Source organism: Schistocerca gregaria, chromosome X, assembly GCF_023897955.1.
Source record: "Schistocerca gregaria isolate iqSchGreg1 chromosome X, iqSchGreg1.2, whole genome shotgun sequence".
Taxonomy (NCBI): Eukaryota; Metazoa; Arthropoda; class Insecta; order Orthoptera; family Acrididae; genus Schistocerca; species Schistocerca gregaria.
The window spans coordinates 673,259,636-673,277,967 of record NC_064931.1 but is presented as its reverse complement, the minus strand read 5'-3'; the positions used below and the strand labels follow the sequence as shown (position 1 = coordinate 673,277,967).

Below are 18,332 nucleotides of genomic sequence, written 5' to 3'. Positions count from 1 at the left end.
GTGACGGAGACACCATGAGTTGGTTACCTTTGACAGGGTAAGGGGTGAATTGATGTTGGTCGAGATTGCCTTTAAGTTCCTTCTCTAGATTGTCGCACAGATGACAAAATGGTAGATATCTAAATAGACGACAGAGGGATAGAGAAACAATTAAAATCGCTCAAAAGAGGAAAGTCCGCTGGACCTGATGGAATACCAGTTCAATTTTACACAGAGTACGTGAAGGAACTAGCCCCCCTTCTTGCAGCGGTGTACCGTAGGTCTACAGAAGAGCGTAGTGTTCCAAAGGATTTGAAAAGGGCACAGGTCGTCCCCGTTTTCAAGAAGGGATGACAAACAGATGTGGAGAACTATAGACCTTTATCTCTAACGTCAATCAGTTGTAGAATTTTGGAACAAGTATTGTGTTCGAGTATAATGACTTTTCTGGAGACTAGAAATCTACTCTGTAGGAATCAGCATGGGTTTCAAAAAAGATGGTCCTCTGAAACCCAGCTCTCACTATTTGCCCACGAGACTCAGAGGGCCATAGACGCGGGTTCACAGGTAGATGCCGTGTTTCTTGACTTCCGCAAGGCGTTCAATACAGTTCCCCACAGTCGTTTAATGAACAAAGTAAAAGCATATAGACTATCAGACCAATTGTGTAATTGGATTGAAGAGTTGCTAGATAACAGAACGCAGCATGTCGTTCTCAATGGAGAGAAGTCTTCCGAAGTAAGAGTGATTTCAGGTGTGCCGCAGGAGAGTGTCGTAGGACCGTTGCTATTCACAATACACATAAATGACCTTGTTGATGACATCGGAAGTTCACTGAGGCTGTTTGCGGATGATGCTGTGGTATATCAAGAGGTTGTAACAATGGAAATTGTACTGAAATGCAGGAGGATCTGCAGCGAATTGACACATGGTGCAGGGAAAGGCAATTGAATCTCAATGTAGACAAGTGTAATGTGCTGCGAATACAAAGAAAGATAGATCCCTTATCATTTAGCTACAAAATAGCAGGTCAGCAACTGGAAGCAGTCAATTCCATAAATCATCTGGAATGATTTAAAATGGAATGATCACATAAAGTTGATCGTTGGTAAAGCAGATGCCAGACTGAGATTCATTGGAAGAATTGTAACTAAATGCAATCTGAAAACAAAGGAAGTAGATTACAGTACACTTGTTTGCCCACTGCTCGAATAGTGCTCAGCAGTGTGGGATCCGTACCAGATAGGGTTGATAGAAAAGATAGAGAAGATCCAACAGAGAGCAGCGCGCTTCGTTACAGGATCATTTAGTAATTGCGAAAACGTTACGGAGATGATAGGTAAACTCCAGTGGAGACTCTGCAGAAACTACGCTCAGTAGCTCGGTATGGGCTTTTGTTAAAGTTTCGAGAACATACCTTCAGCGAAGAGTCAAGCAGTATATTGCTCCCTCCAACGTATATCTCGCGAAGAGACCATGAGGATAAAATCAGAGAGATTAGAGCCCACACAGAAGCATACTGACAATCCTTCATTCCACGGACAATATGAGACTGTAATAGAAGGGAGAACCGATAGAGGTACTCAAGGTACCCTCCGCCACACACCGTCAGGTGGCTTGCGGAGTATGGATGTGGATGTAGATGTAGATGTAGAAGGTGACAGAAACTCCATGAGTTGTAATACAGCTAGGAGAAGCTGGATGTTCTTTCTGCAGTATTGCAGAAATACTTGGCAGGAATGTAGCCACTTTCCATGACTGTTGGTAGTGGTGCTCACAAGAATGTAAGGTCGCATGAAGACCGGGTTCTAGACGGTCACGTCACCCTACCAAGAGGGAACATGTTTCGCACATCATACCGCATCTACAGCAGCAATTTGAGCAGCGGTTGGCAGCACAGTGACACAACAAACTGTTACGTATTGTTTACTTCAAGGACAGCTTCACGCCAGATGCCCTGTAGCGTGCATTCCACTGACCCCAATCACTGTCATTTTTTACTTCAGTTCCATTAAGCAAGAGGTCATTGGAGGGCATGGTGGAGGTCTGATTCTGCCTTGGTGCCAGTGATGGCCATGTGTTGGTTAGAATGAGGTCAGTTGAGGGTCTGCAGCCAACCTGTCTGCATGCTAGACATACTGGATCTACACCTGAAGTTAGGGTCTGGGGTGCAATTTTGTATGACAGCAGGAACACTCTCATTGTTATATTATGCATCCTGACTGCAAATTTGTTTATCAATCTGGTGATTTGACCTGTTGTGCTGTCATTCATGAACAGCGTTGCAGGGGGTGTTTTCTGACAGGATAACACTCAACTACATACCTTGTCATTACACAACATGTTCTACAGAGTGTCAAAATGTTGCCTTGGCCTGCTTGATGACCAGATCTGTCTCCAATTGAGCACTCATAGGACATGATCGGATGAGAACTCCAGCAGCATCCACAAACAGCATTAACCATCATTTACCGCATCATCCACAAACAGCATTAACCATCCCTGTATTGACCAAATAAGTGCAACAGGCGTGGAACTCCACCCCACAAGCTGACATCCGGCACCTGTACAACACAATGCATGCATGTTTGCATGCAACATTCTGGCTGTTATACTGGTTACCAGCACTTCACATTTGCAAAGGCTTATCTCACACTTACGTGAACCTGTGATCTTTCAATGTTAATATAAGTCTCTTAGTATTGTAGTCATTTCACCAGAACAGTTTTTCTCTGTGACTGTTCCTCTAGAAAGCAAAACAGGCATACACTATTATTGCATATAATACTGAGGTAAATATTTAGAAATCACTCCTTTTCTCCTCTTTATATCTTTCAGGCAACTATTGCAATATTACCATATTGTCAACATGCATGTGTGAGCATTTTGACTGTTACCTCTTACACCAATCACAAAGTAACTACTGGTGACTTTTCCTTTCTTATTGATGTAATTAACTGTGTGTGTGTCATGTTAATAAATATAAAACAAAACTAGGTCCCAGCTCTCTGGCAGAAACGCGGCATCTTTTTGACAATATTCAGACTTTCATTTCAACATAGTCATATAATAATATAGAATAAAATTTTTAATACGATGTTTTTGGTATTGCACTTTATTGAGTAAAAATAAAAATTATTTATTAACAAATGCATTATGAAAGCATTTTTAGTTCATACAATACCGCAGCAACTTTGGAGTACAGAAAATATCATAATCTGCAGTCTTCAGTATTAGATTCATAGTTACAGACTAGATGTTCATTACGTAACGCTATAGGACACTCATTATTCCAAAACTTGTGCACAAATGTCTGTGTTGCATCTTCTGATATTACGCTCCATGTATATTGCATACCTGTACACTGATTTTGAGACAGTATGGATTCTCACTGGAGTTTTTTCCATGTTGGAGGACTATCACAAACTTTCACCATTCATCACACAAATTGGCACTTTCGGTACAACCTAAAATAAAAGAGTATTTATCAAGAGTGTTTCCAAACTGCTTACATTTATATGCATTACACTGACACTAATAAATTTTGTTCAAAATATTAGATATTGCATTGAGTTTGATCCTCCTACTTGTGTCTCTAACAGAAATATGACTATCAAATAATAAACTTTCTTCCAGACAATGTAACTGCCATATAAGAAACAATATTTTATTATTAATACTGTGGAGAGGCCAGAACAATGTGGTTCCAGAAGAGGGGCAGCAGCCTCTTCAGTAGTTGCAGGGGAAACAGTATGCATGATTGACTGATCTGTTACAATAATGTCAGACAATATGGCCTTGCTGTGCTGGTACTGTGAATAGCTGAAAGCAAGGGGGAAACTATAGCCATTACTTCTCCCAAGGACGTGCAACTCTACCATATAGTTAAATGATGATGGGATCCTCTTGGGTAAAATATTCTGGAGATAAAACAATTTCCCAATCAGATCTCCAGGTGGGGACTACTCAGGAGAATGTCACCATCAGGAAAAACAAAACTGGCCTTCTACAGATTGGAGCATGCAGTGTTAGATCCCTCAACTGGGTAGGTAGATTATAAAATTTTAAAAAAAAAGGAATGGTTAGGTTGAAGTTAGATGGGATGGGGATTAGTGATGTTCGGTAGCAGGATAAAGAGAACTTCTGGTCAGGTGAGTACACTGTTATCAATAAAAAATCAGACAGGGATAATGCAGGTGTAGGTCTAATAATGAATAACAAAATTCGAGGGTTTCCCAGAAAGTAGTGCACCACATTTTTTTTCTTCAACAATTCTTTATTGAAGATAACAAGAATTACACACATGAAAGATTGGTGTTTCATCTACATACCCTATTTTTCCACATAATCTCCATCCCATCCTATGGCCTTCCTCAAGCGAGAAACAAGGGCATGTATGTCCTGTCAGTACCAATCCCCGTCCTGGTGGTGGAGCCAGTGCTTCACTGTGTGAATCACCTCCTCATCAGTAAAATGTCTTCACGAATGGCATTCTTTAAAGGCCCAAACAAGTGGAAGTCCAAGGGGGCTAGGCTAGGTGCGTCAGGTGTGACAGGTGTGACAGACACTGCTGCAAATAATGGAGCTCCACCAAATCGCCTTCTGATGACCTCACCCTCCATGCCCAGCAACTAACTGTACTTTTGTTGACAGCAGATGCTCCATAGACAGTGCACAAGCATTTGTGAATATTCACCACAGTTTCTTTCTCTGCAGTGAGAAATTCAATGATGGCATGTTGCTGTAACATACATCTCCTACAGATGCGATTTTGAAACTATCCTGCAGCTACACTATCTGTCAGAAGTGACAGAAACTTGGCACGCGCTCTCTCTCTCTCTCTCTCTCTCTCTCTCTCTCTCTCTCTCTCTCTCTCTCTCTCAGGAGACTTCAGATAATACATATGGAATGTTCTTCATTTGTAGCATTGTTTTTGGCTGAGAAAAAAAAGTGGTGTGTTACTTTCTTGGCGACCCTCATAGCAATGTGGGTAAGCTACTATGCGCAGCACAGTGAACACATTATTATACACAGGATAGGCATAAAGCCAACACCCACAACAATAGTACAAGTTTATATGCGAACTAGCTCTGCCAATAATGAGGAGGGTGAAACAATGTATGATGAGACAGAAGAAATTATTCACACACTTATGGGAGAGAAAAATTTAATTGTGACGGGTGACTGGAATTCAGCAGTAGGAAGAGGAAGAGAAGGGAAAATAGTTGGAGAATATGGACCGGGGGAAAGGAACAAAAAAAGAACCTGTGTGCTAAAATTTTGCTCAGAGCATATTTTAATCATCACCAATACGTGGCTCAAGAATCAACAATCATGGAAGAAACCTGAGATAATGGGAAGTTTCAGATGATTACATAACAGTAAGACAGACATTTTTGGAACCAGATTTTAAACTGTAAGACACTTGCAGAGCAGCTGTGGACTCTGACTGTAACTTATTGGTCATGAACTGTGGGTAAAACAGAAGAATATGTTGCAAGAACGAGGGAAATGAACACGGTAGAAGACAAATGGACAGCTTGAGAGATGAAATAGTGAAGGCAGCAGAGGATCTAATAGGTAAAAAGACCAGGCCTGGTAGAAATCCTTGGACATCACAGGAGATACTAAATTTAACTCATGAAAGAAGAAAATATAAAAATCCAACAAATGAAGTGCCAAAAAAGACTACAAATGTCTAAAACATGCAATTCACAGAAAGTGCAAAATGGCTAAGCAGAATGATAGAGGAAAAACTTAAGTCTATAGAAGCATGTATAACTAGGGGGAAGATAGGTACCACCTACAGAAAAATTAAAGAGGCCTTTGGAGAAAAGAAAACTAGCTGTATGGCTATCAAGAGCTCAGATAGCAATCCAGTACCAAGCAAAGAACAGAAAGGTAGAAGGAATATATAGAGGGTCTGTACACAAGAGATGTACTTGAGGGCAATGTTATAGATATCAAAGAAGATGTGGATGAAGATGAGATGGAAGATATGACACTGTCAGAAGAATTTGACAGAGCACCAAAAGACCTAAGGAGTTGACAACATCCTGTCATAACTACTGATAGCATTGGGAGAACCAGCCATTACAAAGCTCTTCCATCTGGTTTGCAAGATGTATGAGACAGGTAAAATACCCTCAGACTTCAAATAATAAATCTAATTCCACAGAAATTAGGTTCAGACAGGTGTGAATATCACTGAACTATCAGCTTAATAAGTCATGGTTGCAAAATACTAACATGAACTATTTACATAAGAATGGAAAAACTGGTAGAAGCTGACCTCGGAGAAGATAGGTTTGGGTTTTAGAAAACCCAACAACCTATCTTAGGTCTTGTAGATAGGTTGAGGAAAGGGAAACCCATGTTTACAGCTTGTGTAAGTTCAGAGAAGGCTTTTGACAACGTTGACTGGAACACACTCTTTGAAATTCTGAAGGTGACACGAATAAACTAAAGGGAGTGAAGGATTATATGGAACTTGTACACATATCTCAGTTATAATACACCAAGTGCATGAAAGGGAAGCAGTGGTTGAGAAAGGAGTGAGACATTGGAAAGGAGTGAGACAAGGTTGTAGCATATCCACAATGTTACTCAAAGACACTTTTATTGCAGCAATTGTTGGGGCAGGAGCTGCAGTCACTGAATGTGCTGCACTCTAGGTGACTGTTATACTATGGATACTTACCTCTCTTGTGCAGAGAGAATAATGGTGTTTGTTAAAACCACAGTAAATACTCACTTGCAGAAAAAACAACTGTTTAAAATTTACTGTTCCATATAGGAAAAGGAACCAATAATGAAACATTCTGTGAATGTGCACCACACCTTTTTCATTGCTAATACAAAGATATTTCCACAATTAATCAATCCAGCTATATGTATACACATTTCAATTACTTGAAAAGTGTATCTCATCTGCCTGCATGACATTTGTTTCATTGGTTGATTGATTTGGGGGAGGGGTCAAACAGCGAAGTGATCGGTCCCATGCATGACATTTATGTCCATATTATTTTCCATTTGTTGTGTGTTGGCCTGATGAAGCTAAGTTTATTGCAGGTCACTCTAACAGTATGCATTTCCAAAGTTTTTCATCATCGTTATCACTGAGAAACATGGCACCACACCCTCTCAGCTACTGTTCAAGTACAGTATGAACAATAATGGAAATTCGTAAACTGTGAGTTACCTTATTATGTTATGGTATGGGAAGATTTCAACTTACTAACTATAGGCTGGAAACCTCTATAATGATTATGGCAAGCAATAACAACAGGGATTTGTGTGATATTGTTATGAATCCTTATCTAAAATTTACCTCGGACAATTAGTAAGGGAAGTGACTTATGAGGGGAAAATGTCTTAAATCTAGTTACAAATTGGTCTTAACATTTTAATTTAGTTAACATAAAGCACAGAATCAAAGCTGATATAGCAGTTATAGCATCACCAGCATGAGTGTCATTAGATATGTTAAGAAAGGCAGATAGATATTTCTCATTAATAAATGTGACAAAAAACAGATTTCAGATTATCTGAGCAGACAATATGAAACATTAATCATTCTGTTGTTAGCTGCCCTAAATGGAAAACGTGGTTTGTTGGTATTCCACAATTTTCACTCTTATAAATGACATAAATTGATGTTACAGTATTCATCTGTGGCATGCTAATGTAGAAGATGTGACAAATTCAGCTAAGTAAAAAGACCCAAACATTGCACAGGTTTGTTTAAATATGTAAACTAACTTTCAGTTTTTCCATGGTGGGATACCACGTCATGTATCAGGTAAAACTGATTCAGAATTCTATAAATATTTTATTGTTTGTATTAAGGCTTGTGTGTAGCATAATATATTGCGTATCTTCAAACATCTGTGAGTGCTGCAAAAGATCTGTACTACAATGTCAATTGTAAACAACATTTTGGCAGCAGAACCCATCATTTAGACAACAACTGCCTCCTGATTTCAAATGGTACATGTGTGCTAAATTATACATTTTTGAGAATTTTTGGAAGCTTTGAGTGCTTTGTGTAATATATTTCACAATAAATCAATGGTTGTGAGCTATAGTTCTGTACTCTGCTAACTTTAGCAGCAATATATTTTTGGAAAATCATTTCCCCACGTGAATCTGTTAATGAAGATGTTTTCACTGAAATTTAACAAAAGCCACTATCTTTGGTGTTGAAACTTCATATCTTAAAAAAAGGAACTTGAAGGCCTTGTAGGGTAAGAAATCACAAAACTAAAAAATCCAAGATTACTTTAAAGTTACTTGTTTATTGTTAAACAAAAACAATCATTTTCTGAAAAAAATAATTCAAATTTAATTGGGTAAATAAAAAATCTACTCACCAAGTGGTGGCAGAACACACACATAAAAGAAAACTGTAATTGAGCAAGCTTTTAGAGCCAGTGGCTCCCTCTTCAGGCAGAAGGATTGAAGGGGAAGAAAGAGGGGTGAAGGAAAAGGACTGGAGAGGTCTAGGAAAAGGGGTAGATTTTGGGAAAGTCACCCAGAACTGCAGATCATGGGAGATTTACCGCACATGATGAGAAGGAAAGACTGATTGTTGGGGACTGCATGAGATGATATTTGAAAACCTGAGAGCTTACAGATGGAACACAGGGTAATATGCAAGACAGAGATTACTGCTTACACATCATGCACAAGTTAATAAGAGCAAAAAGATAAGTACATTGTATGTAACAGAGGTGGGAGGGGGCAGTGAAAAATAGATAGGTAAGACATTGAAAGATATAGAAAACTAAAGTGGAGTGAAGAGAAGAGTAGTTACTGTGAAGAAATGCTAGGATGGAAGAAGTTAACATATATTAAGACCAGATGGTTCGCAAGATCCAAAGACATGTTGCAGTGCTAGTTCCCACTTGCAGAGTTCTGAGAAACTGGTGTCTGGGGAAAGAGTACAGATGGCACGTGCGGTGAAACAGGCTCCGAGGCCATGGTTATCATGTTGTAGAGCATGCTCGGCAACCGGATATTGCATGCTGCCAATATACACCCTCTGCCTATGCCCATTCATCCTAGTTGATAATCTGGTGGTTGTCATGCAGATATAAAAAGCCAAACGGTGTTTACGTACCAGCTGGTACAAGACATGTCATTTCACAGGTGGCTCTCCCTTTGACAGTATATCTTTTGCCAGTTACAGGGCTGCTATAGGTGGTGGTAGGGGGGTGCATATGGCAAGTCTTGCAGTGAGGACAGTCACAGGGCTAGGAGCCATAGGGTAGGGAGATAGGTGCAGACGGAGCACAGGACCCGACACGAATATTGCAGAGATTGGGAGGGCAATAAAAAGCTGTTCTAGATGTGATGGGTACAATTTCAGACAGAATGAATCTAATTTCATAGTATGTTTTTAGGAAGTCATGGCCCTGTTGAAGTAGCTGATTACACATTAAAGACCAGGATAATAATGAGTCACCAGTGGTGTGCTTCAAAGCTGTTTTTACAGTGATCAGAAATACCAGGATTGGATAGGATGGCCCAGGAAATCTGCTTTTGAACTTGGCTGGTGGGTTAATTATGTGCAGTGAAGGCTGAGGTGAAATTCTTGGTGTATTGCTCAAAGAGTTTGCATCTGAACAAATATGTTTGTCTCAAATGCCAAAGCTGTATGGGAGGGAACATTGGACATGTCAAGGCAAACGTATTTGTTCAGATGCAGACTCTTTACAGCAATACACCACCAGTCTCACCTCAGCCTTCACTGCACGTAATTACTTCACCAGCCTAGTTCAAAAGCAGAAATCCAATCCTGGTACTGCTGATCCCTCAAAAAAAAAAAAAAAAAAAAAAAAAAAAAAAAAAAAAAAAAAAAAAAAAAAAAAGCTTCAGAATACATCACTGGTGACTCAGTATTGTCCTGGACTGGAATGTATAAATCAGCTACTTCGACAGGTCAATGATTTCCTAAAATCATGCCCTGAAATGAGATCCATTCTGTCTGAAATTTTTCCCACCACATCTAGAACAGCTTTTGATCGCCCCCCCTCCCCCCCATCTCCACAATATTCTTGTCGGGTCCTGTGCTCCGTCTGCACCCATCTCCCTACCCTATGGCTCCTAGCCCTGTGATTGTCCTCACTGCAAGACTTGCCATATGCACCCCCCTACCACCACCTATAGCAGCCCTGTAACTGGCAAAAGATATACTATCAAAGGGAGAGCCACCTGTGAAACAACACGTCATGCACCAGCTCTTATGGAAACACTGTTCGACCTTTTACATCAGCTTGACGACCACCAAATTATCAATTAGGATGAATGGACAAAAGCAGAGGGTGTATACTGGCAGCATGCAACATGCATGCTCTACAACATGACTATCATGACTTCGGTGCCTGTTTCACCAAACATGCCAACTGGATTCTTCCTCAGACACTAATTTCTGAGACCTCCGCAGGTGAGAACTAGCACTACAACATGTCCTTGGTTCTCACCACCCACCTGGCCTTAATTTATGTTAACTTCTTCCACCTCAGCATCTCTTCACAGTTTTCGGCATCTTTCATTGTCACATCTATTTTTCACTACCCCCTCCCACCTCTGCTACATACAATGCACTTAGATTTTCACTCTTATTAACTCATGCAAGACGGTTAAGCAGTAACCTGTCTTGCATATTACTCTGTGTGCTCTCAGGTTTTCAAATCTCATCCGATGCATTCCTCAATAATCAGTCTAGCCTTCTCGTCCCGTGTGGTAAGTCTCTCCCAACCCGCGGTTCTGGGTGACTTTCCCCAAGTCTATTCCTTTTCCTAGACCTCTCCAGTCCTTTTCATTCACCCCTCTTCCTTCCCCTTCAAGCCTTCTGCCTGAAGAAGGAGCCACTGACTCTGAAAGATTGCCTAATTACAACATTCTTTTATGTGTGTGTTCTGCCACTGCTTGGTGAGTAGATATTTTATGTAGCCAATTAAATTACTGTTTGTTGTTCAGATAAACATTGCACCAGCCACATGCAGCCCCACTGTGAATGCTGCTCTCAGGCACTGGATTAACTACTTGGTGTTTGCAAGTAATTGGAAATTGTCCAGACTGCTATCAAGCACTGTAAAGCCGGTGTGAATGGATGGTTGGGTAGACTTCTGTCAAAGGAGCGTGAATTACTATCCTCTCCCAAGCGTACTGTTCCTTCTCCAGGAAATACACGATGTCAACAACTAGACTCTGAGTGGTGAGTCAGTGGTTGGTCCAGAGGAAGGCCAGGACTGGAAAAAACTTCAAAGTTCTACACTTATCACTTTTACCAACAGGTTTAAGGTGCTGTCTCCCACTGGAATGGTAACTGTTGGGGCAGTAGGACTAAAAAACAAAACAGTCATTACTGTCAACACTAGTCACATATACATATCCTGGAAACTGAGTCATCCACATCAATTTGATAAAAGAATTGTTCATATTCTCTGTGGAACATGCCACTAATTAAGTAACTAAGGGTAGGGCTCCAGTAATCATTGGCAGTTTAAACATATGGTGAATAATGCTACCCTCAGGGAAATGGCAGCATGGGCTGTGACGCATCACCTTCTGCACTCAGAGTGTATGCCTAAGAACCTCATTTAACATGCCAAAGAGGGTTTACTGGAAGTCACTGAGAGAACAGGATGACACCATTTGTATATTGTGGCACACGATGGAACAAACAATATGTCACCTGGGCTCTGAGGACATTCTTGATCATTCTAGTGACTGGTAGAAAAGTTGCAGAAGATCAGCCTGACAGAGTTCTAATTAAACTCACAATATGCAGTATTGTCCCCAGAACTGATCATAGTTATCTCATTCTGAGCCAAGTAGAAGGCTTGAACCAGAGACTTTGAAGTTTCTATGACAAGCTAGGCTGAAACTTCCTGGACTTTTGCCACAGGACTGAGAAGTGTATGGTCCTCCTAAATGAGCCTGGGGTGCACTACATATCAGAGGCCGTTACCAAGGAGGCTGACTGTGCCTGGAGTGCAAACAAAGGTTTCTTAGATTAGGTGACTCTTTCATGAGTGATGTAGCAGGACCTTATTGAAATATCTCTTACAGAACCAAAGAAATTCTAGTCTTGTATACTTGTTGACAGTGGCAACAAAGCTACTGTCCAGACACTACTGGTGACACAGGAAACAAAACTGAGGGTAGAAAATCAAAAGCAAAAATGCTGAACTATGTTTTCAAATGTACATTTAGGAATGGAGATTGGGAAGTACAGCCTAAGTTTAATTCATGTACCACTGCAAGAACGACTGATATACATATTACTGTCAGAGACATTGAGGAGCAGCTGAAATCACAAAAATTTTAAAAAAGGCTACAGGGCCCAAAAGAATCCTTGTCAGATTGTATTCAGAATTTGCATCCAAGTGATCTCCCATTTTAACCTAATTTGCTGGAGATCCCACAAACAAAAACTGTGTCCTGGAGTCAGAAGAAACTTCAAGTCACAACTGTTTGCAAGAAGGGTAATAGATCTGATCCACAGAATTACCATCCAATATCTTTTGGCATTCATCTGTTGTAGAATCTTGGAACATATTCTGAAATCAAACATAACAGAATGACCTCTCCTATACCAATCTACATGGATACCAAAAGATTTGTCATGCAAATACAAGTCATACTTTTCTCATATGACATCCTGAAAACTATGGAGAGAGGTAACCAGCTGGTTGCAGCATTTCTTGATTTCTAAAATACATCTGAGTCAGTACAATGTCAATGTTTATTAACAAAAAGTAAGATCATATGGGAGATTAAATAAAATTTGTGACAGGACGGAGGACTCCTTATTGGGTTGAATACACCATGTTATCCTGGGGATAGTGGGTCATTGACAGAAATAAAAATATCTTCAGGTGTGCCAGTGGGATGTGTGTTGGGGCCCTTGCTGTTCATATTGTCTATCAATTAACCAGCAGATAGTATTAACAGCAACCTCAGACATTTTTTAGATCACACAGTTATCTGTAGTGAAGTAATTTTGTTTGTACATTGGCCCACAGCCTCAAAATATTTTTCAAATGGAAACATTGTCTATTATTGGCTATACTCTTCAGCTAAAGAACAAAGCCTGTTACCTGCCAAAGGTGAAGAACATCACTCAACTGTAGAAGAATGTAGGTCGCAGCAGACCAGTAATAAGAATTTATGAGCACATAAGGAATAAAGTTTTCATTTGTATAACAAAACACTGTCTAAAAAAAATGCAAAAATGTCCATACTAGATTTCAAACTGGTGCAAATACTAGCAACTTACTTTAAATGTTCAGAAATGTAAAATTGTGAACTTCATAAAATGGAGAAAAATAGTTGGGTGTGACAATTTAAGGGGATATCAAATAGAATGATCAAATAGGCTCAGCTGTGGGTAAAGTAGATAGCAGACTATGGTTCATTGGTAACATAGCAGGATAATGCAGGCAATCTACACAGGAAACTGCTTAAAAACCCTTCTGCATTCCATTTCAAGTGTATGGGGCCCATAACAATTAGTACTGACATGTATAATGAATGTAAACAAGTAAAAGTAGTATGAATAGTCACAGGTTTGTTTGACTCACAGGAATGCTGAAAACCTTAAACTGGCACAAACTTGAATATACATGCCATCTGTTGCTGGTAGTGGTGCATACACGTCTTGCTGCCAGCCACAAGCACTAGTCATTTTTTTAATAGAATTATTCTTAGTCTCGCAGCCCAACCAAGATGATGCAGCTGTGCCACATGAGGACACCACATGGGATTGTCAACAGAGAGTCGAGGCCACTGCAGGACAGCAGTTTTGCACACTACATCTCTCCACAGACTTATAGAGGCGTGACACCACTGGCCACTCGTGTACATCCCCTGCAGCACAGCCAACTCCTGCCCAGGGAGCAGGAGGTTTCTTCCCATGCCCACCAGCCACTGCCAGACAGGGAGCCCAGTGTGGTGGGCACCCCTGCTGTGATGTCAGCAGATGGTACTTGGGGCCAGAGAAGCCATGGCAGCATAAAATTTGCACAATGATGGTGCAGGGTCCATGCAACCAGCTTATGTAACAAGGTCACTGGCACGATGTAGTGCTGCACCGGCAACAAGGGTTGTGCAGGCAGACAGCTGAGCAGAAGTCGGCAGCCAGCTGGGCACTGACCCTATGCATCAAGCAGTGCAGATGTGTCAATAAAAGAACTTGTTACATTTGCAGCTGCCGTCCTCTGCCATCTGGGCTCGACCTCTGCTCCACCTCCCGTTTGCAGCATCCTGGCTTCTAGCCACCACACCCTGCACCACAAGCACTGTACCTTAATCAGTCCCACAATCAGCAATTATTTTGTCAACACATCAGTGAAACGATCTGTGCTCAGCTGTGAAAATAAACGTGTATGAACTTCCTTGTGTAGCCAGTCAGTGATAGGTGTAAATATGGATAAGGGAGACATGATTGTTGAACCTGTTAGAGCGCTATCGAAGAGTTATCCTGCCACTGTCAAAAGTCCATTATATTCGGTAACTAACTTGGCCAACTAATGTTATTATCTGGAGAGAAAGTGGACTGATTAGATGAGTATTACTAATGAAATTATTTTTATAAACTGCTGATACTATGAAAAAACGTGAGAACTGGTCATCAGTTGCATGCAACTTAATCTGAATAAATAAGGAAGAGTATCAAAATTAAATCAATGGTGTTACATCCGTCCTTGAACTGTGAGAACAGCAACTAATACAATTTCAGGATCTGAGACTCAATTATTCATGCACCACTGAGGACTTGCAGTGACACTGCCAGATTGGTAACTTAGTAAGGTGAACTTTATTATTATTATTATTATTATTATTATTATTACTATTTTTATAAGCAAACTATCTATGAACTGAAGTGACATGTAAAGGAAACGGGTCAGTGCTGGCACATCAAGAGTCCCAGAATCACTCTTCATCAATATGTACTTGTCAGAACTACAAACAAAGGCTTTACTGTGTTCAGGTGTGTCTTTATTGTAGACAATCATTTCATTTTACACTGTCTTTATAATCTGCAGAATATACCAGCCACAAATAAGAAATGCATGATAATATTCTTCAAATTACATAGACGTACATGACTGCTGCATTTGTCTCCCTGTCTGGAGTGGGGAGATTTCTGTGCCTACATGGGGCAGCCTGTGTGCACAAATCAGAAGCCCGTGTGACTCTGCGAAGTTGCATTCACCCCCTCACCTCTCCGTTCAATGGCTACATGCACCTATAGTGCCCGTCATTTATGTTGGCGGCCGAGTTTAGGTTCGTTCTGCGCATCTGATGTCACAAAACACAGTCAGCCAATGAACAGGTAACGACGTTGCCAGATCTCGACTGCAGTGCAGAGCACGGACGAGTGTTTTCAGTTTTAGAAACGTTCAGTCATAAATAAAGTAATAGAACAAAATCAATGTCTTGATAGCAGACTTTCTTTTATAGAAAGTTTGGAAAAAGCATTCTTGATATCAAATGCTTCATATTCTATGAATTAATTAAACCTAACAAGTAATAAGACTCCTAATTCAGGCGATAGCAAGGAAAGGTGTTTGTGTCAATCTCACGAACCGCTTTCTCTCAATAAAGAACAGTGGTAATTGTTTATTTCCTATTGTACTTCAACAAAGCGTCAGTCATTCATAGTCATACCAACAGTATTTGTCAGTATTTTGCGTGACGTGTTAGACTCCTCATGTAGTTACATTGTAAGATGAGCTGTGTTAGCGTAACGGTTAAGGTGTTGGGCTACTAAGCAAAAGGTTATAACGGTTAAGGTGTTGGGCTACTAAGCAAAAGGTTATAACGGTTAAGGTGTTGGGCTACTAAGCAAAAGGTTATAACGGTTAAGGTGTTGGGCTACTAAGCAAAAGATTATGAGTTCAAACCTTGCACGGTGCTTAATATTTTCTTTATTTAAAAACAATATCGCAGTGTCTTACTTCACAAATTTTATTCATTTGAATGCAATTTTTTGCAATTTCTAGTGCTTTGTCTCTTCATTAACCCTTTCGCTGCTGCAGACACGTGCTCCCTGCATTCTGTGCTGTGCACGATTTTGTTATCACTGCAATGCTCTCCTGTGCAGACACATGGTGTTCCCACTGCTTCGACACACTTATCATTCGATTTCACAAAAACTGTTTGGCCCAAAAATTTGATTTTTACACATCTTCTTGACTGATACCTTTCCCCCATGAATGACTTAATTTTGTTTCGATGTTCAACACAGTTATTGTGCAGCATTAAATGTAGTAAACCATTGCACGAAATTTTGAAGAGTTTTCAGAGGTATAGCGTATACTTTCCGTATGGTCGATTTTAGAAATGTGGACAAGATACCTAAATTTCATATAAAATTTACTGTATAACAATATCTCATTTAATTTAAGTACCACATAGGTGTCGTATGTAATACTGAGAAATATTCCATCTTTCGCGACTTTAACAAAAGTTTTATTTACACCGGGCACGTTTGGTTTTATTTTAAAGCACTTCAATCAACGAAAGGTGTGGCACATACACAATGTTACAATGATACTCATGTTCTCTTTTTTGTTTTTGTTCCACAGTCACAGTTTTACCAATGGTATTGAAATATATTCCTCTTCCGCAACTGTAACAAGCGCTTATTTAGACCAGACGCGTTTCTCTCTTTCGAAGCATCTTCAGTGGACAGTATTTTCTCTCCTCCATTGCCAAGTCACCTTTCATAGTTTTGTGCTGCGGTGACACAATTTTCAACGTTTGTGTCGGCTGATCAGTATTTTAGCAAATAAATGCTGTTTGTGCATGCCACACACAAAAATTATATTTGACATAGCTCAGAACACTTCACTGATAGACGGAGTCCTAATGTTCACGTAAGTCCACAGTTTTGTTTAATGTATTTTGTCTACTTCCTTTTGATAGCTTGAAGTGCTTTAAAATAAAGCCAAAGGTGCCCAGTGTAAATAAAACTTTTGTTACAGTCGCAAAAGATGGATAATTCTCAATATTACATATGACACCTAATGTGGTACTTAAATTAAATGAGATATTGTTATACAGTAAATTTTGTATGAAATTTAGGTATCTTGTGCACATTTCATTCTCAACATTGTGGCAACTAAAATCGACCATACGGAAAGTATATGCTATGCACCTTTACCTCTGCAAACTCTTCACAATTTGGTGCAATGGTTTACTATATTTAATGCTGCATAATAACTGCATTGAACATTGAAACAAAATTAAGTCATTTATGGGGGGAAGGTATCAGTCAAGAAGATGTGTAAAAATCTAATTTTTGGGCCAAATAGTTTTTTGTGAAATCGAATGATAAGTGTGTCAAAGCAGTCAGAACACCATGTGTCTGCACAGGCGAGCAGTGCAGTGACAAGCGCACACAGCGCGGAATGCAGGGAGCACGTCTTTGTAGCAGTGAAAGGGTTAATGCGGCCGTGGTGGGTTTACTTCATGAACTGTGTGCTCCCCCCTAAACGTAAGCTTGCAAACTATACTATACTATGGCGCTGCTTCTCTTGGCAAGTGCGTCGTGTGCAACTGGCAACGCAGCAATCTCCCACGTCTGTGCAGGCATGCGCGAGCCGCCAAGATAAAAGAATTGAACTATGGTGCACACATAAAGTTAAACAGATGTAAACACACCTTTACAAGCAGGTTAGTTTACATGCATCTATCAGTAGTTTTGTCAGAGAAAGTTGTTGTTGTGTCAAAAGAAAACTTCACCTGATAAACCAATAAAATTTTGAGACAGAATTTCTTCCCACTGCCTATTTTCTAGGGGCAAAACTGTTAGTACGGCCAAAACATATAAAATTATACAAAAATACCCAAGCTTTCAAAACTATCTGCTGCTGGTGTGTGTGTGTGTGTGTGTGTGTGTGTGTGTGTGTGTGTGTGTGTTCCACATATTTTCCTAAACTAGTGGACCAATTTCAAGCAAACGTGATATACATATCCATTACTGTCAAGCAACAATTGGTGAGGGGTAAGAACCACCTACCCACCACAGTTCAGGACATTTGACTTCATTAACACTGAGATGCATGAAAAACTGCTACATTGTGCATGACATTTACATTTTCACTCCTTTGCTACTAACTCTATTCACAACACATTTTGCAGACACTATCCACAAAAGTTGCTGAATGTAACCACAAAATTATATCACTGTATGATATACAGATCAGGAAAAACTTTTGCATCATGCATGACATTTAAATGTACTTATTCTTAAGTACTAAAACACTCCTAGTCAAGTCAACTTAAGGTAATCCCTTACACCTGCTTGTGCTTTTGGCATGTTTGAACTGTGA

The 18,332-nt window shown here is 40.0% G+C and overlaps 1 protein-coding gene across 1 annotated transcript in view; it reads right to left on the bottom strand.

Moving 5' to 3' along the window:
- Positions 1 to 3,364: 3,364 nt before the first annotated feature.
- Positions 3,365 to 18,332, bottom strand: part of LOC126297759 (glutaryl-CoA dehydrogenase, mitochondrial-like) — a 133,283-nt gene continuing 118,315 nt past the window's right edge. Inside the window, exon 10 of the mRNA XM_049988933.1 lies at positions 3,365 to 3,446. The gene's annotated coding sequence lies outside the window, so the exon portion shown is untranslated. The remainder of the gene's footprint in view (positions 3,447 to 18,332) is intronic.